Source organism: Leuresthes tenuis, unplaced genomic scaffold (genome assembly GCF_036924035.1).
Source record: "Leuresthes tenuis unplaced genomic scaffold, fLeuTen1.0.hap1 SCAF_1, whole genome shotgun sequence".
Taxonomy (NCBI): Eukaryota; Metazoa; Chordata; class Actinopteri; order Atheriniformes; family Atherinopsidae; genus Leuresthes; species Leuresthes tenuis.
This window is the reverse complement of record NW_027325355.1, coordinates 5,399,570-5,420,464: the sequence shown is the minus strand read 5'-3', so window position 1 is coordinate 5,420,464 and position 20,895 is coordinate 5,399,570. Positions and strand designations below refer to the sequence as shown.

The 20,895-nt window shown below is 46.8% G+C and overlaps 1 protein-coding gene, 28 non-coding genes and 26 pseudogenes across 29 annotated transcripts in view; 1 reads left to right on the top strand and 54 right to left on the bottom strand.

Moving 5' to 3' along the window:
* Positions 1-20,895, top strand: part of LOC140301715 (NLR family CARD domain-containing protein 3-like) — a 483,071-nt gene that overhangs the window by 258,048 nt on the left and 204,128 nt on the right. The window lies entirely within an intron of this gene.
* On the bottom strand, positions 78-196 carry LOC140300283 (5S ribosomal RNA; annotated as a pseudogene).
* On the bottom strand, positions 466-584 carry LOC140299300 (5S ribosomal RNA; annotated as a pseudogene).
* Positions 853-971, bottom strand: LOC140297896 (5S ribosomal RNA). Its single transcript, XR_011913591.1, has one exon. It is a non-coding gene; the product is annotated as a 5S ribosomal RNA (ribosomal RNA).
* LOC140297651 (5S ribosomal RNA) lies at positions 1,241-1,359 on the bottom strand. The gene has a single exon (XR_011913367.1). It is a non-coding gene; the product is annotated as a 5S ribosomal RNA (ribosomal RNA).
* Positions 1,629-1,747, bottom strand: LOC140289815 (5S ribosomal RNA). The gene has a single exon (XR_011912291.1). It is a non-coding gene; the product is annotated as a 5S ribosomal RNA (ribosomal RNA).
* Positions 2,017-2,135, bottom strand: LOC140297934 (5S ribosomal RNA). The gene has a single exon (XR_011913625.1). It is a non-coding gene; the product is annotated as a 5S ribosomal RNA (ribosomal RNA).
* LOC140292025 (5S ribosomal RNA) lies at positions 2,405-2,523 on the bottom strand (annotated as a pseudogene).
* Positions 2,793-2,911, bottom strand: LOC140298074 (5S ribosomal RNA). The gene has a single exon (XR_011913753.1). It is a non-coding gene; the product is annotated as a 5S ribosomal RNA (ribosomal RNA).
* Positions 3,181-3,299, bottom strand: LOC140297387 (5S ribosomal RNA). Its single transcript, XR_011913126.1, has one exon. It is a non-coding gene; the product is annotated as a 5S ribosomal RNA (ribosomal RNA).
* Positions 3,569-3,687, bottom strand: LOC140292024 (5S ribosomal RNA; annotated as a pseudogene).
* On the bottom strand, positions 3,957-4,075 carry LOC140297865 (5S ribosomal RNA). The gene has a single exon (XR_011913563.1). It is a non-coding gene; the product is annotated as a 5S ribosomal RNA (ribosomal RNA).
* On the bottom strand, positions 4,345-4,463 carry LOC140297386 (5S ribosomal RNA). Its single transcript, XR_011913125.1, has one exon. It is a non-coding gene; the product is annotated as a 5S ribosomal RNA (ribosomal RNA).
* On the bottom strand, positions 4,733-4,851 carry LOC140289615 (5S ribosomal RNA). The gene has a single exon (XR_011912272.1). It is a non-coding gene; the product is annotated as a 5S ribosomal RNA (ribosomal RNA).
* On the bottom strand, positions 5,121-5,239 carry LOC140300824 (5S ribosomal RNA; annotated as a pseudogene).
* Positions 5,509-5,627, bottom strand: LOC140292593 (5S ribosomal RNA). The gene has a single exon (XR_011912573.1). It is a non-coding gene; the product is annotated as a 5S ribosomal RNA (ribosomal RNA).
* Positions 5,897-6,015, bottom strand: LOC140301568 (5S ribosomal RNA; annotated as a pseudogene).
* On the bottom strand, positions 6,285-6,403 carry LOC140297616 (5S ribosomal RNA). Its single transcript, XR_011913336.1, has one exon. It is a non-coding gene; the product is annotated as a 5S ribosomal RNA (ribosomal RNA).
* On the bottom strand, positions 6,673-6,791 carry LOC140276619 (5S ribosomal RNA; annotated as a pseudogene).
* LOC140313783 (5S ribosomal RNA) lies at positions 7,061-7,179 on the bottom strand (annotated as a pseudogene).
* Positions 7,449-7,567, bottom strand: LOC140299870 (5S ribosomal RNA; annotated as a pseudogene).
* On the bottom strand, positions 7,837-7,955 carry LOC140297405 (5S ribosomal RNA). The gene has a single exon (XR_011913143.1). It is a non-coding gene; the product is annotated as a 5S ribosomal RNA (ribosomal RNA).
* LOC140295560 (5S ribosomal RNA) lies at positions 8,223-8,341 on the bottom strand. Its single transcript, XR_011912881.1, has one exon. It is a non-coding gene; the product is annotated as a 5S ribosomal RNA (ribosomal RNA).
* Positions 8,611-8,729, bottom strand: LOC140299201 (5S ribosomal RNA; annotated as a pseudogene).
* LOC140314725 (5S ribosomal RNA) lies at positions 8,999-9,117 on the bottom strand (annotated as a pseudogene).
* LOC140268872 (5S ribosomal RNA) lies at positions 9,387-9,505 on the bottom strand. The gene has a single exon (XR_011907568.1). It is a non-coding gene; the product is annotated as a 5S ribosomal RNA (ribosomal RNA).
* On the bottom strand, positions 9,775-9,893 carry LOC140288933 (5S ribosomal RNA; annotated as a pseudogene).
* LOC140300402 (5S ribosomal RNA) lies at positions 10,163-10,281 on the bottom strand (annotated as a pseudogene).
* Positions 10,551-10,669, bottom strand: LOC140292581 (5S ribosomal RNA). Its single transcript, XR_011912571.1, has one exon. It is a non-coding gene; the product is annotated as a 5S ribosomal RNA (ribosomal RNA).
* Positions 10,939-11,057, bottom strand: LOC140298072 (5S ribosomal RNA). The gene has a single exon (XR_011913751.1). It is a non-coding gene; the product is annotated as a 5S ribosomal RNA (ribosomal RNA).
* LOC140297385 (5S ribosomal RNA) lies at positions 11,327-11,445 on the bottom strand. Its single transcript, XR_011913124.1, has one exon. It is a non-coding gene; the product is annotated as a 5S ribosomal RNA (ribosomal RNA).
* On the bottom strand, positions 11,715-11,833 carry LOC140292022 (5S ribosomal RNA; annotated as a pseudogene).
* Positions 12,103-12,221, bottom strand: LOC140297863 (5S ribosomal RNA). Its single transcript, XR_011913561.1, has one exon. It is a non-coding gene; the product is annotated as a 5S ribosomal RNA (ribosomal RNA).
* Positions 12,491-12,609, bottom strand: LOC140297383 (5S ribosomal RNA). Its single transcript, XR_011913123.1, has one exon. It is a non-coding gene; the product is annotated as a 5S ribosomal RNA (ribosomal RNA).
* On the bottom strand, positions 12,879-12,997 carry LOC140289604 (5S ribosomal RNA). The gene has a single exon (XR_011912271.1). It is a non-coding gene; the product is annotated as a 5S ribosomal RNA (ribosomal RNA).
* LOC140300822 (5S ribosomal RNA) lies at positions 13,267-13,385 on the bottom strand (annotated as a pseudogene).
* Positions 13,655-13,773, bottom strand: LOC140292569 (5S ribosomal RNA). Its single transcript, XR_011912569.1, has one exon. It is a non-coding gene; the product is annotated as a 5S ribosomal RNA (ribosomal RNA).
* Positions 14,043-14,161, bottom strand: LOC140301563 (5S ribosomal RNA; annotated as a pseudogene).
* Positions 14,431-14,549, bottom strand: LOC140297615 (5S ribosomal RNA). The gene has a single exon (XR_011913335.1). It is a non-coding gene; the product is annotated as a 5S ribosomal RNA (ribosomal RNA).
* Positions 14,819-14,937, bottom strand: LOC140276611 (5S ribosomal RNA; annotated as a pseudogene).
* On the bottom strand, positions 15,207-15,325 carry LOC140313775 (5S ribosomal RNA; annotated as a pseudogene).
* LOC140299869 (5S ribosomal RNA) lies at positions 15,595-15,713 on the bottom strand (annotated as a pseudogene).
* Positions 15,983-16,101, bottom strand: LOC140297404 (5S ribosomal RNA). The gene has a single exon (XR_011913142.1). It is a non-coding gene; the product is annotated as a 5S ribosomal RNA (ribosomal RNA).
* LOC140295548 (5S ribosomal RNA) lies at positions 16,369-16,487 on the bottom strand. The gene has a single exon (XR_011912880.1). It is a non-coding gene; the product is annotated as a 5S ribosomal RNA (ribosomal RNA).
* Positions 16,757-16,875, bottom strand: LOC140299200 (5S ribosomal RNA; annotated as a pseudogene).
* On the bottom strand, positions 17,145-17,263 carry LOC140314716 (5S ribosomal RNA; annotated as a pseudogene).
* On the bottom strand, positions 17,533-17,651 carry LOC140268794 (5S ribosomal RNA). The gene has a single exon (XR_011907563.1). It is a non-coding gene; the product is annotated as a 5S ribosomal RNA (ribosomal RNA).
* On the bottom strand, positions 17,921-18,039 carry LOC140288931 (5S ribosomal RNA; annotated as a pseudogene).
* Positions 18,309-18,427, bottom strand: LOC140300400 (5S ribosomal RNA; annotated as a pseudogene).
* On the bottom strand, positions 18,697-18,815 carry LOC140292556 (5S ribosomal RNA). The gene has a single exon (XR_011912566.1). It is a non-coding gene; the product is annotated as a 5S ribosomal RNA (ribosomal RNA).
* On the bottom strand, positions 19,085-19,203 carry LOC140299899 (5S ribosomal RNA; annotated as a pseudogene).
* On the bottom strand, positions 19,471-19,589 carry LOC140295537 (5S ribosomal RNA). Its single transcript, XR_011912879.1, has one exon. It is a non-coding gene; the product is annotated as a 5S ribosomal RNA (ribosomal RNA).
* LOC140299197 (5S ribosomal RNA) lies at positions 19,859-19,977 on the bottom strand (annotated as a pseudogene).
* Positions 20,247-20,365, bottom strand: LOC140314709 (5S ribosomal RNA; annotated as a pseudogene).
* LOC140268730 (5S ribosomal RNA) lies at positions 20,635-20,753 on the bottom strand. Its single transcript, XR_011907557.1, has one exon. It is a non-coding gene; the product is annotated as a 5S ribosomal RNA (ribosomal RNA).

Here is a 20,895-nt window from a genome sequence, read left to right as displayed (position 1 = left end):
TGACCAACTTCCTCATGTTTCACAGGGTGATCAGACGTTGCAACAAAAGACATGTAGGTGGTAGAGAGAAGAGAAAAAGCTAACAGCACCTGGTATTCCCAAGTAGTCTCCCATCCAAGTACTAACCAGGCCCAACCCTGCTTGGCTTCCGAGATCAGACGAGGTTGGGCATATTCAGGGTGGTGTGGCCGTAAGCAACAATATCTGTGAACAATGTGCATTATATAGGTACTGGAATCATACGGTTACACTATGTAACCAGATAATTGCCGAGAAAGGCTAACTTGCAGCTGGCAAATCTTCATCCTTGATGTGATTATTATCTGTAGTTGAAACTGAGAATCTCAGATCACTTTGTGTCTGCCAACAAAGCAGCAGCAGCTGAAGATGACCAACTTCCTCATGTGTCACAGGGTGATCAGACGTTGCAACAAAAGACATGCAGGTGGAAGAGAGAAGAGAAATAGCTTACAGCACCTGGTATTCCCAAGCAGTCTCCCATCCAAGTACTAACTAGGCCCAACCCTGCTTGGTTTCAAAGATCAGACGAGGTCTGGTATATTCAGGGTGGTTTGGCCGTAAGCAACAATGTCTGTAACAAATGTGCATTATATAGGTACTGGAATCATACGGTTACTCTATGTAACCAGATAATTGCCGAGAAAGGCTGATATGTAGTGGGCACATCTTCACCCTGATGTGATTATTACCTGCAGTTGAAACTGAGACTCTCAGATCACTTCGTGTCTGCCAACAAAGCAGCAGCAGCTGAAGATGACCAACTTCCTCATGTGTCACACGGTGATCAGACGTTGCAACAAAAGACATGTAGATGGTAGAGAGAAGAAAAAAAGCTTACAGCACCTGGTATTCCCAAGTAGTCTCCCATCCAAGTACTAACCAGGACCAACCCTGCTTGGCTTCCGAGATCAGACGAGGTCGGGCATGTTCAGGGTGGTGTGGCCGTAAGCAACAATGTCTGTGACAAATGTGCATTATATAGGTACTGGAATCATACGGTTACACTCTGTAACCAGATAATTGCCAAGAAAGGCTGATATGTAGTGGGCACATCTTCATCCCTGATGTGATTATTACCTGCAGTTGAAACTGAGACTCTCAGATCACTTCGTGTCTGCCAACAAAGCAGCAGCAGCTGAAGATGACCAACTTCCTCATGTGTCACAGGGTGATCAGACGTTGCAACAAAAGACATGCATGTGGTAGAGAGAAGAGAAAAACCTTACAGCACCTGGTATTCCCAAGCGGTCTCCCATCCAAGTACTAACCAGGCCCAACCCTGCTTGGCTTCCGAGATCAGACGAGGTCGGGCATGTTCAGGGTGGTGTCGCCGTAAGCAACAATGTCTGTGACAAATGTGCATTATATAGGTACTGGAATCATACAGTTCCTCTATGTAACCAGATAATTGCCGAGAAAGGCTAACTTGTAGTGGGCACATCTTCTTCCCTGACGTGATTATTATCTGCAGTTGAAACTTAGAATCTCAGATCACTTCGTGTCTGCCAACAAAGCAGCAGCAGCTGAAGATGACCAACTTCCTCATGTGTCACAGGGTGATCAGACGTTGCAACAAAAGACATGCATGTGGTAGAGAGAAGAGAAAAACCTTACAGCACCTGGTATTCCCAAGCGGTCTCCCATCCAAGTACTAACCAGGCCCAACCCTGCTTGGCTTCCGAGATCAGACGAGGTCGGGCATGTTCAGGGTGGTGTGGCCGTAAGCAACAATGTCTGTGACAAATGTGCATTATATAGGTACTGGAATCATACGGTTCCTCTATGTAACCAGATAATTGCCGAGAAAGGCTGATATGTAGTGGGCATATCTTCATCCCTGATGTGATTATTACCTGCAGTTGAAACTGAGACTCTCAGATCACTTCGTGTCTGCCAACAAAGCAGCAGCAGCTGAAGATGACCAACTTCCTCATGTGTCACAGGGTGATCAGACGTTGCAACAAAAGACATGCATGTGGTAGAGAGAAGAGAAAAACCTTACAGCACCTGGTATTCCCAAGCGGTCTACCATCCAAGTACTAACCAGGCCCAACCCTGCTTGGCTTCCGAGATCAGACGAGGTCGGGCATATTCAGGGTGGTGTGGCCGTAAGCAACAATATTGGTGAACAATGTGCATTATATAGGTACTGGAATCATACAGTTCCTCTATGTAACCAGATAATTACCGAGAAAGGCTGATATGTAGTGGGCACATCTTCATCCCAGATGTGATTATTACCTGCAGTGGAAACTGAGACTCTCAGATCACTTCGCGTCTGCCAACAAAGCAGCAGCAGCTGAAGATGACCAACTTCCTCATGTGTCTCAGGGTGATCAGACGTTGCAACAAAAGACATGCAGGTGGTAGAGAGAAGAGAAAAAGCTTACAGCACCTCGTATTCCCAAGCAGTCTCCCATCCAAGTACTAACCAGGGCTAAACCTGCTTGGCTTCCGAGATCAGACGAGGTCGGGCATATTCAGGGTGGTGTGGCCGTAAGCAACAATATTGGTGAACAATGTGCATTATATAGGTACTGGAATCATACAATTCTTCTGTGTAACTAGATAATTGCCGAGAAAGGCTGATATGTAGTGGGCACATCTTCATCCCTGATGTGATTATTATCTGCAGTTGAAACTGAGACTCTCAGATCACTTCGTGTCTGCCAACAAAGCAGCAGCAGCTGAAAATGACCAACTTCCTCATGTGTCACAGGGTGATCAGACGTTGCAACAAAAGACATGCAGGTGGTAGAGAGAAGACTAAAAGCTTACAGCACCTGGTATTCCCAAGCTGTCTCCGATCCAAGTACTAACCAGGCCCAACCCTGCTTGGCTTCCGAGATCAGACGAGGTCGGGCATATTCAGGGTGGTGTGGCTGTAAGCAACAATATCTGTGAACAATGTGCATTATATAGGTACTGGAATCATACGGTTCCTCTATGTAACCAGATAATTGCCGAGAAATGCTAACTTGTAGTGGGCACATCTTCATCCCTGATATGATTATTATCTGTAGTTGAAACTGAGACTCTCAGATCACTTTGTGGCTGCCAACAAAGCAGCAGCAGCTGAAGATGACCAACTTCCTCATGTGTCACAGGGTGATCAGACGTTGCAACAAAAGACATGCAGGTGGTCGAGAGAAGAGAAAAAGCTTACAGCACCTGGTATTCCCAAGCAGTCTCCCATCCAAGTACTAACCAGGCCCAACCCTGCTTGGCTTCCGAGATCAGACGAGGTCGGGCATGTTCAGGGTGGTGTGGCCGTAAGAAACAATGTCTGTGACAAATGTGCATTATATAGGTACTGGAATCATACAGTTCCTCTATGTAACCAGATAATTACCGAGAAAGGCTGATATGTAGTGGGCACATCTTCTTTCCTGTCGTGATTATTCTCTCCAGCGGAAACTGAGACTCTCAGATCACTTCGTGTCTGCCAACAAAGCAGCAGCAGCTGAAAATGACCAACTTCCTCATGTGTCACAGGGTGATCAGACGTTGCAACAAAAGACATGCAGGTGGTAGAGAGAAGAGAAAAAGCTTACAGCACCTCGTATTCCCAAGCAGTCTCCCATCCAAGTACTAACCAGGGCTAAACCTGCTTGGCTTCCGAGATCAGACGAGGTCGGGCATATTCAGGGTGGTGTGGCCGTAAGCAACAATATTGGTGAACAATGTGCATTATATAGGTACTGGATTCATACAATTCTTCTGTGTAACTAGATAATTGCCGAGAAAGGCTGATATGTAGTGGGCACATCTTCATCCCTGATGTGATTATTATCTGCAGTTGAAACTGAGACTCTCAGATCACTTCGTGTCTGCCAACAAAGCAGCAGCAGCTGAAAATGACCAACTTCCTCATGTGTCACAGCGTGATCAGACGTTGCAACAAAAGACATGCAGGTGGTAGAGAGAAGACTAAAAGCTTACAGCACCTGGTATTCCCAAGCTGTCTCCGATCCAAGTACTAACCAGGCCCAACCCTGCTTGGCTTCCGAGATCAGACGAGGTCGGGCATATTCAGGGTGGTGTGGCCGTAAGCAACAATATCTGTGAACAATGTGCATTATATAGGTACTGGAATCATACGGTTCCTCTATGTAACCAGATAATTGCCGAGAAATGCTAACTTGTAGTGGGCACATCTTCATCCCTGATATGATTATTATCTGTAGTTGAAACTGAGACTCTCAGATCACTTTGTGGCTGCCAACAAAGCAGCAGCAGCTGAAGATGACCAACGTCCTCATGTGTCACAGGGTGATCAGACGTTGCAACAAAAGACATGCAGGTGGTCGAGAGAAGAGAAAAAGCTTACAGCACCTGGTATTCCCAAGCAGTCTCCCATCCAAGTACTAACCAGGCCCAACCCTGCTTGGCTTCCGAGATCAGACGAGGTCGGGCATGTTCAGGGTGGTGTGGCCGTAAGAAACAATGTCTGTGACAAATGTGCATTATATAGGTACTGGAATCATACAGTTCCTCTATGTAACCAGATAATTACCGAGAAAGGCTGATATGTAGTGGGCACATCTTCATCCCTGATGTGATTATTATCTGTAGTTGAAACTGAGACTCTCAGATCACTTCGTGTCTGCCAACAAAGCAGCAGCAGCTGAAGATGAACAACGTCCTCATGTGTCACAGGGTGATCAGACGTTGCAACAAAAGACATGCAAGTGGTAGAGAGAAGAGAAAAAGCTTACTGCACCTGGTATTCCCAAGCGGTCTCCCATCCAAGTACTAACCAGGCCCAACCCTGCTTGGCTTCCGAGATCAGACGAGGTCGGGCATATTCAGGGTGGTGTGGCCGTAAGCAACAATGTCTGTCACAAATGTGCATTATATAGGTACTGGAATCATACGGTTACTCTATGTAACCAGATAATTGCCGAGAAAGGCTGATGCGTATTGGGCACATCTTCATCCCTGATGTGATTATTACCTGCAGTTGAAACTGAGACTCTCAGATCACTTCGTGTCTGCCAACAAAGCAGCAGCAGCTGAAGATGACCAACGTCCTCATGTGTCACAGGGTGATCAGACGTTGCAACAAAAGACATGCAGTTTGTAGAGAGAAGAGAAAAAGCTTACTGCACCTGGTATTCCCAAGCGGTCTCCCATCCAAGTACTAACCAGGCCCAACCCTGCTTGGCTTCGGAGATCAGACGAGGTCGGGCATGTTCAGGGTGGTTTGGCCATAAGCGACAATGTCTGTGACAAATGTGCATTATATAGGTACTGGAATCATACAGTTCCTCTATGTAACCAGATAATTGCCGAGAAAGGCTGATGCGTATTGGGCACATCTTCTTCCCTGTCGTGATTATTCTCTCCAGCGGAAACTGAGACTCTCAGATCACTTCGTGTCTGCCAACAAAGCAGCAGCAGCTGAAGATGACCAACTTCCTCATGAGTGACAGGGTGATCAGACGTTGCAACAAAAGACATGCAGGTGGGAGAGAGAAGAGAAAAAGCTTACAGCACCTGGTATTCCCAAGCAGTCTCCCATCCAAGTACTAACCAGGCCCAACCCTGCTTGGCTTCCGAGATCAGACGAGGTCGGGTATTTTCAGGGTGGTGTGTCCGTAAGCAACAATGCCTGTGACAAATGTGCATTATATAGGTACTGGAATCATACAGTTCCTCTATGTAACCAGATAATTGCCGAGAAAGGCTGATGCGTAGTGGGCACATCTTCTTCCCTGTCGTGATTATTCTCTCCATCTGAAACTGAGACTCTCAGATCACTTCGTGTCTGCCAACAAAGCAGCAGCAGCTGAAGATGACCAACGTCCTCATGTGTCACAGGGTGATCAGACGTTGCAACAAAAAACATGCAGGTGGTAGAGAGAAGAGAAAAAGCTTACAGCAACTGGTATTCCCAAGCGGTCTTCCATCCAAGTACTAACCAGGCCCAACCCTGCTTGGCTTCCAAGATCAGACGAGGTCGGGCATATTCAGGGTGGTGTGGCCGTAAGCAACAATATTGGTGAACAATGTGCATTATATAGGTACTGGAATCATAAGGTTCCTCTATGTAACCAGATAATTCCCGAGAAAGGCTGATATGTAGTGGGCACATCTTCTTCCCTGTCGTGATTATTCTCTCCAGTTGAAACTGAGACTCTCAGATCACTTCGTTTCTGCCAACAAAGCAGCAGCAGCCGAAGATGACCAACATCCTCATGTGTCACATGGTGATCAGACGTTGCAACAAAAGACATGCATGTGGTAGAGAGAAGAGAAAAAGCTTACAGCACCTGGTATTCCCAAGCGGTCTTCCATCCAAGTACTAACCAGGCCCAACCCTGCTTGGCTTCCAAGATCAGACGAGGTCGGGCATATTCAGGGTGGTGTGGCCGTAAGCAACAACATTGGTGAACAATGTGCATTATATAGGTACTGGAATCATACAGTTCCTCTATGTAACCAGATAATTGCCGAGAAAGAATGATATGTAGTGGGCACATCTTCTTCCCTGTCGTGATTATTCTCTCCAGCGGAAACTGAGACTCTCAGATCACTTCGTGTCTGCCAACAAAGCAGCAGCAGCTGAAGATGACCAACTTCCTCACGTGTCACAGGGTGATCAGACGTTGCAACAAAAGACATGCAGGTGGTAGAGAGAAGACTAAAAGCTTACAGCACCTGGTATTCCCAAGCTGTCGCCTATCCAAGTACTAACCAGGCCCAACCCTGCTCGGCTTCCGAGATCAGACGAGGTCTGGCATATTCAGGGTGGTGTGGCCGTAAGCAACAATGTCTGTCACAAATGTGCATTATATAGGTACTGGAATCATACAGTTCCTCTATGTAACCAGATAATTGCTGAGAAAGGCTGATGCGTATTGGGCACATCTTCTTCCCTATCGTGATTATTCTCTCAAGCGGAAACTGAGACTCTCAGATCACTTCGTGTCTGCCAACAAAGCAGCAGCAGCTGAAGATGACCAACTTCCTCATGTGTCACAGGGTGATCAGACGTTGCAACAAAAGACATGCAGGTGGGAGAGAGAAGAGAAAAAGCTTACAGCATCTGGTATTCCCAAGCAGTCTCCCATCCAAGTACTAACCAGGCCCAACCCTGCTTGGCTTCCGAGATCAGACGAGGTCGGGTATTTTCACGGTGGTGTGTCCGTAAGCAACAATGCCTGTGACAAATGTGCATTATGTAGGTACTGGAATCATACAGTTCCTCGATGTAACCAGATAATTGCCGAGAAAGGCTAACTTGTATCGGGCACATCTTCTTCCCTGATGTGATTATTACCTGCAGTTGAAACTGAGACTCTCAGATCACTTCGTGTCTGCCTACAAAGCAGCAGCAGCTGAAGATGTCCAACGTCCTCATGTGTCACAGGGTGATCAGACGTTGCAACAAAAGACATGCAGGGGGTAGAGAGAAGAGAAAAAGCTGACAGCACCTGGTATTCGCAAGCAGTCTCCCATCCAAGTACTAACCAGGCCCAACCCTGCTTGGCTTCCGAGATCAGACGAGGTCAGGCATTTTCAGGGTGGTGTGGCCGTAAGCAACAATATCTGTGAACAATGTGCATTATATAGGTACTGGAATCATACGGTTACACTATGTAACCAGATAATTGCAGAGAAAGGCTGATATGTAGTGGGCACATCTTCATCCCTGATGTGATTATTACCTGCAGTTGAAACTGAGACTCTCAGATCACTTCGTGTCTGCCAACAAAGCAGCAGCAGCTGAAGATGACCAACTTCCTCATGTGTCACAGGGTGATCAGACGTTGCAACAAAAGAAATGCATGTGGTAGAGAGAAGAGAAAAAAATTACAGCACCTGGTATTCCCAAGCGGTCTCCCATCCAAGTACTAACCAGGCCCAACCCTGCTTGGCTTCCGAGATCAGACGAGGTCAGGCATTTTCAGGGTGGTGTGGCCGTAAGCAACAATATCTGTGAACAATGTGCATTATATAGGTACTGGAATCATACGGTTACACTATGTAACCAGATAATTGCAGAGAAAGGCTGATATGTAGTGGGCACATCTTCATCCCTGATGTGATTATTACCTGCAGTTGAAACTGAGACTCTCAGATCACTTCGTGTCTGCCAACAAAGCAGCAGCAGCTGAAGATGACCAACTTCCTCGTGTCACAGGGTGATCAGACGTTGCAACAAAAGACATGCAGGTGGTAGAGAGAAGAGAAAAAGCTTACAGCACCTGGTATTCCCAAGCGGTCTCCCATCCAAGTACTAACCAGGCCCAACCCTGCTTGGCTTCCGAGATCAGACGAGGTTGGGCATGTTCAGGGTGGTGTGGCCGTAAGCAACAATATCTGTGAACAATGTGCATTATATGGGTACTGGAATCATACGGTTCCTCTATGTAACCAGATAATTGCTGAGAAAGGCTGATGCGTATTAGGCACATCTTTTTCCATGTCGTGATTATTCTCTCCAGCGGAAACTGAGACTCTCAGATCACTTCGTGTCTGCCAACAAAGCAGCAGCAGCTGAAGATGACCAACTTCCTCATGTGTCACAGGGTGATCAGACGTTGCAACAAAAGACATGCAGGTGGTAGAGAGAAGAGAAAAAGCTTACAGCACCTGGTATTCCCAAGTAGTCTCCCACCCAAGTACTAACCAGGCCAAACCCTGCTTGGCTTCCGAGATCAGACGAGGTCGGGCATGTTCAGGGTGGTTTGGCCGTAAGCGACAATGTCTGTCACAAATGTGCATTATATAGGTACTGGAATCATACAGTTCCTCTATGTAACCAGATAATTGCCAAGAAAGGCTGATATGTAGTGGGCATATCTTCATCCTTGATGTGATTACTACCTGTAGTTGAAACTGAGACTCTCAGATCACTTCGTGTCTGCCAACAAAGCAGCAGCAGCTGAAGATGACCAACTTCCTCATGTGTCACAGGGTGATCAGACGTTGCAACAAAAGACATGCACGTGGTAGAGAGAAGAGAAAAATTTTACAGCACCTGGTATTCCCAATTAGTCTCCCATCCAAGTACTAACCAGGCCCAACCCTGCTTGGCTTCCAAGATCAGACGAGGTTGGGCATGTTCAGGGTGGTGTGGCCGTAAGCAACAATATCTGTGAACAATGTGCATTATATAGGTACTGGAATCATACGGTTCCTCTATGTAACCAGATAATTGCCGAGAAAGGCTGATATGTAGTGGGCACATCTTAATCCCTGTCGTGATTATTCTCTCCAGCGGAAACTGAAACTCTCAGATCACTTAGTGTCTGCCAACAAAGCAGCAGCAGCTGAAGATGACCAACTTCCTCATGTGTCAGAGGGTGATCAGACGTTGCAACAAAAGACATGCAGGTGGGAGAGAGAAGAGAAAAAGCTTACAGCACCTGGTATTCCCAAGCAGTCTCCCATCCAAGTACTAACCAGGCCCAACCCTGCTTGGCTTCCGAGATCAGACGAGGTCGGGCATGTTCAGGGTGGTGTGGCCGTAAGCAACAATATCTGTGAACAATGTACATTATATAGGTACTGGAATCATACAGTTCCTCTATGTAACCAGATAATTGCCGAGAAAGGCTAACTTGTAGTGGGCACATCTTCATCCCTGATGTGATTATTATCTGTAGTTGAAACTGAGACTCTCAGATCACTTCGTGTCTGCCAACAAAGCAGCAGCAGCTGAAGATGACCAACTTCCTCATGTGTCAGAGGGTGATCAGACGTTGCAACAAAAGACATGCAGGTGGTAGAGAGAAGAGAAGAAGCTTACAGCACCTGGTATCCCCAAGTAGTCTTCCATCCAAGTACTAACCAGGCCCAACCCTGCTTGGCTTCCAAGATCAGACGAGGTCGGGCATGTTCAGGGTGGTGTGGACGTAAGCAACAATATCTGTGACAAATGTGCATTATATAGGTACTGGAATCATACGGTTCCTCTATGTAACCAGATAATTGCCGAGAAAGGCTGATATGTAGTGGGCACATTTTCTTCCCTGTCGTGATTATTCTCTCCAGCGGAAACTGAGACTCTCAGATCACTTAGTGTCTGCCAACAAAGCAGCAGCAGCTGAAGATGACCAACTTCCTCATGTGTCAGAGGGTGATCAGACGTTGCAACAAAAGACATGCAGGTGGTAGAGAGAAGAGAAAAAGCTTACAGCACCTGGTATTCCCAAGCGGTCTTCCATCCAAGTACTAACCAGGCCCAACCCTGCTTGGCTTCCAAGATCAGACGAGGTCGGGCATGTTCAGGGTGGTGTGGACGTAAGCAACAATATCTGTGACAAATGTGCATTATATAGGTACTGGAATCATACGGTTCCTCTATGTAACCAGATAATTGCCGAGAAAGGCTGATATGTAGTGGGCACATTTTCTTCCCTGTCGTGATTATTCTCTCCAGCGGAAACTGAGACTCTCAGATCACTTAGTGTCTGCCAACAAAGCAGCAGCAGCTGAAGATGACCAACTTCCTCATGTGTCACAGGGTGATCAGACGTTGCAACAAAAGACATGCAGGTGGGAGAGAGAAGAGAAAAAGCTTACAGCACCTGGTATTCCCAAGCAGTCTCCCATCCAAGTACTAACCAGGCCCAACCCTGCTTGGCTTCCGAGATCAGACGAGGTCGGGTATTTTCAGGGTGGTGTGTCCGTAAGCAACAATGCCTGTGACAAATGTGCATTATATAGGTACTGGAATCATACAGTTCCTCTATGTAACCAGATAATTGCCGAGAAAGGCTGATATGTAGTGGGCACATCTTCATCCCTGATGTGATTATTATCTGCAGTTGAAACTGAGACTCTCAGATCACTTCGTGTCTGCCAACAAAGCAGCAGCAGCTGAAAATGACCAACTTCCTCATGTGTCACAGGGTGATCAGACGTTGCAACAAAAGACATGCAGGTGGTAGAGAGAAGACTAAAAGCTTACAGCACCTGGTATTCCCAAGCTGTCTCCGATCCAAGTACTAACCAGGCCCAACCCTGCTTGGCTTCCGAGATCAGACGAGGTCGGGCATATTCAGGGTGGTGTGGCTGTAAGCAACAATATCTGTGAACAATGTGCATTATATAGGTACTGGAATCATACGGTTCCTCTATGTAACCAGATAATTGCCGAGAAATGCTAACTTGTAGTGGGCACATCTTCATCCCTGATATGATTATTATCTGTAGTTGAAACTGAGACTCTCAGATCACTTTGTGGCTGCCAACAAAGCAGCAGCAGCTGAAGATGACCAACTTCCTCATGTGTCACAGGGTGATCAGACGTTGCAACAAAAGACATGCAGGTGGTCGAGAGAAGAGAAAAAGCTTACAGCACCTGGTATTCCCAAGCAGTCTCCCATCCAAGTACTAACCAGGCCCAACCCTGCTTGGCTTCCGAGATCAGACGAGGTCGGGCATGTTCAGGGTGGTGTGGCCGTAAGAAACAATGTCTGTGACAAATGTGCATTATATAGGTACTGGAATCATACAGTTCCTCTATGTAACCAGATAATTACCGAGAAAGGCTGATATGTAGTGGGCACATCTTCTTTCCTGTCGTGATTATTCTCTCCAGCGGAAACTGAGACTCTCAGATCACTTCGTGTCTGCCAACAAAGCAGCAGCAGCTGAAAATGACCAACTTCCTCATGTGTCACAGGGTGATCAGACGTTGCAACAAAAGACATGCAGGTGGTAGAGAGAAGAGAAAAAGCTTACAGCACCTCGTATTCCCAAGCAGTCTCCCATCCAAGTACTAACCAGGGCTAAACCTGCTTGGCTTCCGAGATCAGACGAGGTCGGGCATATTCAGGGTGGTGTGGCCGTAAGCAACAATATTGGTGAACAATGTGCATTATATAGGTACTGGATTCATACAATTCTTCTGTGTAACTAGATAATTGCCGAGAAAGGCTGATATGTAGTGGGCACATCTTCATCCCTGATGTGATTATTATCTGCAGTTGAAACTGAGACTCTCAGATCACTTCGTGTCTGCCAACAAAGCAGCAGCAGCTGAAAATGACCAACTTCCTCATGTGTCACAGCGTGATCAGACGTTGCAACAAAAGACATGCAGGTGGTAGAGAGAAGACTAAAAGCTTACAGCACCTGGTATTCCCAAGCTGTCTCCGATCCAAGTACTAACCAGGCCCAACCCTGCTTGGCTTCCGAGATCAGACGAGGTCGGGCATATTCAGGGTGGTGTGGCCGTAAGCAACAATATCTGTGAACAATGTGCATTATATAGGTACTGGAATCATACGGTTCCTCTATGTAACCAGATAATTGCCGAGAAATGCTAACTTGTAGTGGGCACATCTTCATCCCTGATATGATTATTATCTGTAGTTGAAACTGAGACTCTCAGATCACTTTGTGGCTGCCAACAAAGCAGCAGCAGCTGAAGATGACCAACGTCCTCATGTGTCACAGGGTGATCAGACGTTGCAACAAAAGACATGCAGGTGGTCGAGAGAAGAGAAAAAGCTTACAGCACCTGGTATTCCCAAGCAGTCTCCCATCCAAGTACTAACCAGGCCCAACCCTGCTTGGCTTCCGAGATCAGACGAGGTCGGGCATGTTCAGGGTGGTGTGGCCGTAAGAAACAATGTCTGTGACAAATGTGCATTATATAGGTACTGGAATCATACAGTTCCTCTATGTAACCAGATAATTACCGAGAAAGGCTGATATGTAGTGGGCACATCTTCATCCCTGATGTGATTATTATCTGTAGTTGAAACTGAGACTCTCAGATCACTTCGTGTCTGCCAACAAAGCAGCAGCAGCTGAAGATGAACAACGTCCTCATGTGTCACAGGGTGATCAGACGTTGCAACAAAAGACATGCAAGTGGTAGAGAGAAGAGAAAAAGCTTACTGCACCTGGTATTCCCAAGCGGTCTCCCATCCAAGTACTAACCAGGCCCAACCCTGCTTGGCTTCCGAGATCAGACGAGGTCGGGCATATTCAGGGTGGTGTGGCCGTAAGCAACAATGTCTGTCACAAATGTGCATTATATAGGTACTGGAATCATACGGTTACTCTATGTAACCAGATAATTGCCGAGAAAGGCTGATGCGTATTGGGCACATCTTCATCCCTGATGTGATTATTACCTGCAGTTGAAACTGAGACTCTCAGATCACTTCGTGTCTGCCAACAAAGCAGCAGCAGCTGAAGATGACCAACGTCCTCATGTGTCACAGGGTGATCAGACGTTGCAACAAAAGACATGCAGTTTGTAGAGAGAAGAGAAAAAGCTTACTGCACCTGGTATTCCCAAGCGGTCTCCCATCCAAGTACTAACCAGGCCCAACCCTGCTTGGCTTCGGAGATCAGACGAGGTCGGGCATGTTCAGGGTGGTTTGGCCATAAGCGACAATGTCTGTGACAAATGTGCATTATATAGGTACTGGAATCATACAGTTCCTCTATGTAACCAGATAATTGCCGAGAAAGGCTGATGCGTATTGGGCACATCTTCTTCCCTGTCGTGATTATTCTCTCCAGCGGAAACTGAGACTCTCAGATCACTTCGTGTCTGCCAACAAAGCAGCAGCAGCTGAAGATGACCAACTTCCTCATGAGTGACAGGGTGATCAGACGTTGCAACAAAAGACATGCAGGTGGGAGAGAGAAGAGAAAAAGCTTACAGCACCTGGTATTCCCAAGCAGTCTCCCATCCAAGTACTAACCAGGCCCAACCCTGCTTGGCTTCCGAGATCAGACGAGGTCGGGTATTTTCAGGGTGGTGTGTCCGTAAGCAACAATGCCTGTGACAAATGTGCATTATATAGGTACTGGAATCATACAGTTCCTCTATGTAACCAGATAATTGCCGAGAAAGGCTGATGCGTAGTGGGCACATCTTCTTCCCTGTCGTGATTATTCTCTCCATCTGAAACTGAGACTCTCAGATCACTTCGTGTCTGCCAACAAAGCAGCAGCAGCTGAAGATGACCAACGTCCTCATGTGTCACAGGGTGATCAGACGTTGCAACAAAAAACATGCAGGTGGTAGAGAGAAGAGAAAAAGCTTACAGCAACTGGTATTCCCAAGCGGTCTTCCATCCAAGTACTAACCAGGCCCAACCCTGCTTGGCTTCCAAGATCAGACGAGGTCGGGCATATTCAGGGTGGTGTGGCCGTAAGCAACAATATTGGTGAACAATGTGCATTATATAGGTACTGGAATCATAAGGTTCCTCTATGTAACCAGATAATTCCCGAGAAAGGCTGATATGTAGTGGGCACATCTTCTTCCCTGTCGTGATTATTCTCTCCAGTTGAAACTGAGACTCTCAGATCACTTCGTTTCTGCCAACAAAGCAGCAGCAGCCGAAGATGACCAACATCCTCATGTGTCACATGGTGATCAGACGTTGCAACAAAAGACATGCATGTGGTAGAGAGAAGAGAAAAAGCTTACAGCACCTGGTATTCCCAAGCGGTCTTCCATCCAAGTACTAACCAGGCCCAACCCTGCTTGGCTTCCAAGATCAGACGAGGTCGGGCATATTCAGGGTGGTGTGGCCGTAAGCAACAACATTGGTGAACAATGTGCATTATATAGGTACTGGAATCATACAGTTCCTCTATGTAACCAGATAATTGCCGAGAAAGAATGATATGTAGTGGGCACATCTTCTTCCCTGTCGTGATTATTCTCTCCAGCGGAAACTGAGACTCTCAGATCACTTCGTGTCTGCCAACAAAGCAGCAGCAGCTGAAGATGACCAACTTCCTCACGTGTCACAGGGTGATCAGACGTTGCAACAAAAGACATGCAGGTGGTAGAGAGAAGACTAAAAGCTTACAGCACCTGGTATTCCCAAGCTGTCGCCTATCCAAGTACTAACCAGGCCCAACCCTGCTCGGCTTCCGAGATCAGACGAGGTCTGGCATATTCAGGGTGGTGTGGCCGTAAGCAACAATGTCTGTCACAAATGTGCATTATATAGGTACTGGAATCATACAGTTCCTCTATGTAACCAGATAATTGCTGAGAAAGGCTGATGCGTATTGGGCACATCTTCTTCCCTATCGTGATTATTCTCTCAAGCGGAAACTGAGACTCTCAGATCACTTCGTGTCTGCCAACAAAGCAGCAGCAGCTGAAGATGACCAACTTCCTCATGTGTCACAGGGTGATCAGACGTTGCAACAAAAGACATGCAGGTGGGAGAGAGAAGAGAAAAAGCTTACAGCATCTGGTATTCCCAAGCAGTCTCCCATCCAAGTACTAACCAGGCCCAACCCTGCTTGGCTTCCGAGATCAGACGAGGTCGGGTATTTTCACGGTGGTGTGTCCGTAAGCAACAATGCCTGTGACAAATGTGCATTATGTAGGTACTGGAATCATACAGTTCCTCGATGTAACCAGATAATTGCCGAGAAAGGCTAACTTGTATCGGGCACATCTTCTTCCCTGATGTGATTATTACCTGCAGTTGAAACTGAGACTCTCAGATCACTTCGTGTCTGCCTACAAAGCAGCAGCAGCTGAAGATGTCCAACGTCCTCATGTGTCACAGGGTGATCAGACGTTGCAACAAAAGACATGCAGGGGGTAGAGAGAAGAGAAAAAGCTGACAGCACCTGGTATTCGCAAGCAGTCTCCCATCCAAGTACTAACCAGGCCCAACCCTGCTTGGCTTCCGAGATCAGACGAGGTCAGGCATTTTCAGGGTGGTGTGGCCGTAAGCAACAATATCTGTGAACAATGTGCATTATATAGGTACTGGAATCATACGGTTACACTATGTAACCAGATAATTGCAGAGAAAGGCTGATATGTAGTGGGCACATCTTCATCCCTGATGTGATTATTACCTGCAGTTGAAACTGAGACTCTCAGATCACTTCGTGTCTGCCAACAAAGCAGCAGCAGCTGAAGATGACCAACTTCCTCATGTGTCACAGGGTGATCAGACGTTGCAACAAAAGAAATGCATGTGGTAGAGAGAAGAGAAAAAAATTACAGCACCTGGTATTCCCAAGCGGTCTCCCATCCAAGTACTAACCAGGCCCAACCCTGCTTGGCTTCCGAGATCAGACGAGGTCAGGCATTTTCAGGGTGGTGTGGCCGTAAGCAACAATATCTGTGAACAATGTGCATTATATAGGTACTGGAATCATACGGTTACACTATGTAACCAGATAATTGCAGAGAAAGGCTGATATGTAGTGGGCACATCTTCATCCCTGATGTGATTATTACCTGCAGTTGAAACTGAGACTCTCAGATCACTTCGTGTCTGCCAACAAAGCAGCAGCAGCTGAAGATGACCAACTTCCTCGTGTCACAGGGTGATCAGACGTTGCAACAAAAGACATGCAGGTGGTAGAGAGAAGAGAAAAAGCTTACAGCACCTGGTATTCCCAAGCGGTCTCCCATCCAAGTACTAACCAGGCCCAACCCTGCTTGGCTTCCGAGATCAGACGAGGTTGGGCATGTTCAGGGTGGTGTGGCCGTAAGCAACAATATCTGTGAACAATGTGCATTATATGGGTACTGGAATCATACGGTTCCTCTATGTAACCAGATAATTGCTGAGAAAGGCTGATGCGTATTAGGCACATCTTTTTCCATGTCGTGATTATTCTCTCCAGCGGAAACTGAGACTCTCAGATCACTTCGTGTCTGCCAACAAAGCAGCAGCAGCTGAAGATGACCAACTTCCTCATGTGTCACAGGGTGATCAGACGTTGCAACAAAAGACATGCAGGTGGTAGAGAGAAGAGAAAAAGCTTACAGCACCTGGTATTCCCAAGTAGTCTCCCACCCAAGTACTAACCAGGCCAAACCCTGCTTGGCTTCCGAGATCAGACGAGGTCGGGCATGTTCAGGGTGGTTTGGCCGTAAGCGACAATGTCTGTCACAAATGTGCATTATATAGGTACTGGAATCATACAGTTCCTCTATGTAACCAGATAATTGCCAAGAAAGGCTGATATGTAGTGGGCATATCTTCATCCTTGATGTGATTACTACCTGTAGTTGAAACTGAGACTCTCAGATCACTTCGTGTCTGCCAACAAAGCAGCAGCAGCTGAAGATGACCAACTTCCTCATGTGTCACAGGGTGATCAGACGTTGCAACAAAAGACATGCACGTGGTAGAGAGAAGAGAAAAATTTTACAGCACCTGGTATTCCCAATTAGTCTCCCATCCAAGTACTAACCAGGCCCAACCCTGCTTGGCTTCCAAGATCAGACGAGGTTGGGCATGTTCAGGGTGGTGTGGCCGTAAGCAACAATATCTGTGAACAATGTGCATTATATAGGTACTGGAATCATACGGTTCCTCTATGTAACCAGATAATTGCCGAGAAAGGCTGATATGTAGTGGGCACATCTTAATCCCTGTCGTGATTATTCTCTCCAGCGGAAACTGAAACTCTCAGATCACTTAGTGTCTGCCAACAAAGCAGCAGCAGCTGAAGATGACCAACTTCCTCATGTGTCAGAGGGTGATCAGACGTTGCAACAAAAGACATGCAGGTGGGAGAGAGAAGAGAAAAAGCTTACAGCACCTGGTATTCCCAAGCAGTCTCCCATCCAAGTACTAACCAGGCCCAACCCTGCTTGGCTTCCGAGATCAGACGAGGTCGGGCATGTTCAGGGTGGTGTGGCCGTAAGCAACAATATCTGTGAACAATGTACATTATATAGGTACTGGAATCATACAGTTCCTCTATGTAACCAGATAATTGCCGAGAAAGGCTAACTTGTAGTGGGCACATCTTCATCCCTGATGTGATTATTATCTGTAGTTGAAACTGAGACTCTCAGATCACTTCGTGTCTGCCAACAAAGCAGCAGCAGCTGAAGATGACCAACTTCCTCATGTGTCAGAGGGTGATCAGACGTTGCAACAAAAGACATGCAGGTGGTAGAGAGAAGAGAAGAAGCTTACAGCACCTGGTATCCCCAAGTAGTCTTCCATCCAAGTACTAACCAGGCCCAACCCTGCTTGGCTTCCAAGATCAGACGAGGTCGGGCATGTTCAGGGTGGTGTGGACGTAAGCAACAATATCTGTGACAAATGTGCATTATATAGGTACTGGAATCATACGGTTCCTCTATGTAACCAGATAATTGCCGAGAAAGGCTGATATGTAGTGGGCACATTTTCTTCCCTGTCGTGATTATTCTCTCCAGCGGAAACTGAGACTCTCAGATCACTTAGTGTCTGCCAACAAAGCAGCAGCAGCTGAAGATGACCAACTTCCTCATGTGTCAGAGGGTGATCAGACGTTGCAACAAAAGACATGCAGGTGGTAGAGAGAAGAGAAAAAGCTTACAGCACCTGGTATTCCCAAGCGGTCTTCCATCCAAGTACTAACCAGGCCCAACCCTGCTTGGCTTCCAAGATCAGACGAGGTCGGGCATGTTCAGGGTGGTGTGGACGTAAGCAACAATATCTGTGACAAATGTGCATTATATAGGTACTGGAATCATACGGTTCCTCTATGTAACCAGATAATTGCCGAGAAAGGCTGATATGTAGTGGGCACATTTTCTTCCCTGTCGTGATTATTCTCTCCAGCGGAAACTGAGACTCTCAGATCACTTAGTGTCTGCCAACAAAGCAGCAGCAGCTGAAGATGACCAACTTCCTCATGTGTCACAGGGTGATCAGACGTTGCAACAAAAGACATGCAGGTGGGAGAGAGAAGAGAAAAAGCTTACAGCACCTGGTATTCCCAAGCAGTCTCCCATCCAAGTACTAACCAGGCCCAACCCTGCTTGGCTTCCGAGATCAGACGAGGTCGGGTATTTTCAGGGTGGTGTGTCCGTAAGCAACAATGCCTGTGACAAATGTGCATTATATAGGTACTGGAATCATACAGTTCCTCTATGTAACCAGATAATTGCCGAGAAAGGCTGATGCGTAGTGGGCACATCTTCTTCCCTGTCGTGATTATTCTCTCCATCTGAAACTGAGACTCTCAGATCACTTCGTGTCTGCCAACAAAGCAGCAGCAGCTGAAGATGACCAACGTCCTCATGTGTCACAGGGTGATCAGACGTTGCAACAAAAAACATGCAGGTGGTAGAGAGAAGAGAAAAAGCTTACAGCAACTGGTATTCCCAAGCGGTCTTCCATCCAAGTACTAACCAGGCCCAACCCTGCTTGGCTTCCGAGATCAGACGAGGTCAGGCATTTTCAGGGTGGTGTGGCCGTAAGCAACAATATCTGTGAACAATGTGCATTATATAGGTACTGGAATCATACGGTTACACTATGTAACCAGATAATTGCAGAGAAAGGCTGATATGTAGTGGGCACATCTTCATCCCTGATGTGATTATTACCTGCAGTTGAAACTGAGACTCTCAGATCACTTCGTGTCTGCCAACAAAGCAGCAGCAGCTGAAGATGACCAACTTCCTCGTGTCACAGGGTGATCAGACGTTGCAACAAAAGACATGCAGGTGGTAGAGAGAAGAGAAAAAGCTTACAGCACCTGGTATTCCCAAGCGGTCTCCCATCCAAGTACTAACCAGGCCCAACCCTGCTTGGCTTCCGAGATCAGACGAGGTTGGGCATGTTCAGGGTGGTGTGGCCGTAAGCAACAATATCTGTGAACAATGTGCATTATATGGGTACTGGAATCATACGGTTCCTCTATGTAACCAGATAATTGCTGAGAAAGGCTGATGCGTATTAGGCACATCTTTTTCCATGTCGTGATTATTCTCTCCAGCGGAAACTGAGACTCTCAGATCACTTCGTGTCTGCCAACAAAGCAGCAGCAGCTGAAGATGACCAACTTCCTCATGTGTCACAGGGTGATCAGACGTTGCAACAAAAGACATGCAGGTGGTAGAGAGAAGAGAAAAAGCTTACAGCACCTGGTATTCCCAAGTAGTCTCCCACCCAAGTACTAACCAGGCCAAACCCTGCTTGGCTTCCGAGATCAGACGAGGTCGGGCATGTTCAGGGTGGTTTGGCCGTAAGCGACAATGTCTGTCACAAATGTGCATTATATAGGTACTGGAATCATACAGTTCCTCTATGTAACCAGATAATTGCCAAGAAAGGCTGATATGTAGTGGGCATATCTTCATCCTTGATGTGATTACTACCTGTAGTTGAAACTGAGACTCTCAGATCACTTCGTGTCTGCCAACAAAGCAGCAGCAGCTGAAGATGACCAACTTCCTCATGTGTCACAGGGTGATCAGACGTTGCAACAAAAGACATGCACGTGGTAGAGAGAAGAGAAAAATTTTACAGCACCTGGTATTCCCAATTAGTCTCCCATCCAAGTACTAACCAGGCCCAACCCTGCTTGGCTTCCAAGATCAGACGAGGTTGGGCATGTTCAGGGTGGTGTGGCCGTAAGCAACAATATCTGTGAACAATGTGCATTATATAGGTACTGGAATCATACGGTTCCTCTATGTAACCAGATAATTGCCGAGAAAGGCTGATATGTAGTGGGCACATCTTAATCCCTGTCGTGATTATTCTCTCCAGCGGAAACTGAAACTCTCAGATCACTTAGTGTCTGCCAACAAAGCAGCAGCAGCTGAAGATGACCAACTTCCTCATGTGTCAGAGGGTGATCAGACGTTGCAACAAAAGACATGCAGGTGGGAGAGAGAAGAGAAAAAGCTTACAGCACCTGGTATTCCCAAGCAGTCTCCCATCCAAGTACTAACCAGGCCCAACCCTGCTTGGCTTCCGAGATCAGACGAGGTCGGGCATGTTCAGGGTGGTGTGGCCGTAAGCAACAATATCTGTGAACAATGTACATTATATAGGTACTGGAATCATACAGTTCCTCTATGTAACCAGATAATTGCCGAGAAAGGCTAACTTGTAGTGGGCACATCTTCATCCCTGATGTGATTATTATCTGTAGTTGAAACTG